Source organism: Athalia rosae, chromosome 6, assembly GCF_917208135.1.
Source record: "Athalia rosae chromosome 6, iyAthRosa1.1, whole genome shotgun sequence".
NCBI lineage: Eukaryota > Metazoa > Arthropoda > Insecta > Hymenoptera > Athaliidae > Athalia > Athalia rosae.
Genome location: NC_064031.1, coordinates 9,617,544 through 9,620,043, shown reverse-complemented (window position 1 = coordinate 9,620,043; position 2,500 = coordinate 9,617,544). Strand labels below are relative to the sequence as shown.

The window sequence follows — 2,500 nt, the reverse complement described above, 5'->3', positions numbered from 1 at the left end:
CGAAGCAACGACGATTGACCGAGTTGTAACCGCGGGATCAATGAAAATCGGTGAAAATTCGAACGAAATCTGTATCCTTCCGTGTCACAAATGCCGTAATATACGTATGTAAAGAAGCACACAACGTCGCGGTTGAAATGCCGGACTCCTGCCGAGGGTCGAGAGGTCCTGACGCTACAGTGTCACTATGATATATATCCAACGATCCAAATATCCATTATCGAATAGATCCAGATTACAAACACGGTTGTCGATCGTTAAATAATTCACAAATATAATCCAGAAATATATCCAAGTCTGGAACCCCGGGGGCTGTCGGTCAACGTTGGATGGTACGTACCGTGCACGGGACAGAGTGGAGCGGCGTCTGTGGCGCAAAAGCGTCGCGACGTCAAATATATGCTCTCGTTGGTCCGCCCACGCATCCAAAACCGACGGGGTTACCCCGACAGGAACGAAAAAGGCGCGCCTCGGGGGCTTCTCGGACGTCGGTGGCATCGCGTCGTCGCCGAACTAGGCTGCTTCCAGGAGCTATTAAGGCATCCCGCGAATTTGGCTGATCGTAACCCGTACGATACACACACTCGGAGAAAATATAAATCCACCGTTTTCCGGTATATGCTGCACGACGCCGGCTAAATTCGATCGACTCTATCTCCGTGTCTACAGGCAATAACGAAAACTGGCGATTTCGATACATGGACCGACGATTGAAGGGGATTATCGGTGAGCAAAGACTCTTGGGGCGAAAAAGAGGTATCGCTCGTGAACGAAATATGCCCGTTCGCTTTCCCTTCGCAAACAACGAAATTTGCGAAAAATAATCTCTTTCGCACCCTCTCTTATGCAAAATCGTTATATTGCGCCGCAGCCGCCACAGAATTTGATGGATATCACGTTATGATAGACGCGTGATACCGCAATTATATACCATAAGATTAAGGTTCGCTCAATTTACTTCGCATATACATAACATGATATACGCGTGTTACGTTCGAACGCATTCGTAATATCCTCCGATTATAATCGTTGGAATACATCAAGTTTACGCTTGCAGATCGAACAGACCGTCAAATCTTGCACGATCGGTTATCGAATCGAACTCCGATGAACAGGGAAAGAGATACGAACCGGAAGAATCAAATTATAGAGATTGCCATTCGAATGGAGCGAAATGTTGGTAAGGAGTCTAATTTTGGTGTACAGTCTCAAATATCATATATGTCCTTGAATCAAATGGGTCACAAGCCATTACTACTCGGGAAAGAGACCCTATTATCTATCTCGATCATCCGTTTCAGCTCGATGGTTTCGCTAAAGATTATACCTCGACTGATCGATGCTCAACGCGTGATACAGAGGTAGGTAAAGGTATCGAGTACGGTACAGGGTGATGAAGATGCAATTAATAAATTGAACTCCTTAGGAAATTGCGGTACGCAAAAACGATGGAAAAATTCCGAACCCTACGGGGAAAGTACATGATACATTTTTCATCAGCCGCCTCTTCGTACTTCGCATGCGATCTGCGGTTAGGTAGACATCATGCATACGTCAACACTGACAATGAGTGGACGGGAGTGAAAATGCGACGGCGACGTTTTGACGACGTTCCGCACGCGGCGACTCCTACAGCCGACTATGATTACCTTAGCAAGAGGGTCGTAAGGGCTTCGTCCGTGTACCTCAGATACCTCGAATACAGGTATACCTATGTACGCCAGTAGGTACGCGTAACATTGCCGTGCGATGACGAGGCGATGATACGACAGCGGTGCACGGACCCATCGGTGCGATACATCGATCAAAGTATAACATATTTATTATGGCCGACGGTCACGCTGTAAGAAGTAGCCAAAAAAGGCAGTTGGCCGCGTATAGCTGTGGGTGCAATGTTTTGCGATTACGTGTCAACTCCGGGAATAGATCGCTCGAGCCATTCGGTACGCTCTTCCCCTGCACCCGTTGCCTTGCCGCGCGGAGGTTCGTTTCGCCGTTACGTTACACGACGACGTGGTCCACCGGCCAACGGACCAGGTCGAGCCAAATATCGAAGCTGTTGTGATAACCGATAATCTACGAGAACGAGCCAAGACCTCGGCCCCGGGCGCGTCCCTGACGCTCGTCAAAATATTATCCGCCGCGGCGGGCGAATAATCTCGGGGTGGAGGCGACGCCGAGCTTCTTCTTCTTCCCCCCACCTTCGATCCTCTTCTTGTTTCCCTCTCCCCCCTACGAATCTCGTACAGTTTTAGACGCCCCTCCATCTATGGCTCGATATGCTCGAGGGCTACGCCGTGTACCCAGAGGGCGAAGAAAGCCCGCGTAGAAAAGGTAGCCGGACTTCATATTATTCGTACGCGCGAGTGCTCGTTTCCCGGAGAACCGTTGATCGGTTATAATCGAGGGATCGTCCGTTCGCCGCTGTAGATGTTGAAATCGATCACAAAACCCATATGCATCGTATACCCAGGTCAAAGGGACGCTCCGTCTGCTACCG

The 2,500-nt window shown here is 49.3% G+C and overlaps 1 protein-coding gene across 1 annotated transcript in view; it reads right to left on the bottom strand.

The window, feature by feature from the left end:
- Positions 1-494, bottom strand: part of LOC105690359 (actin-5, muscle-specific) — a 2,891-nt gene extending 2,397 nt beyond the window's left edge. The window contains exon 1 of the mRNA XM_012408090.3: positions 341-494. The gene's annotated coding sequence lies outside the window, so the exon portion shown is untranslated. The remainder of the gene's footprint in view (positions 1-340) is intronic.
- Positions 495-2,500: the final 2,006 nt, after the last annotated feature.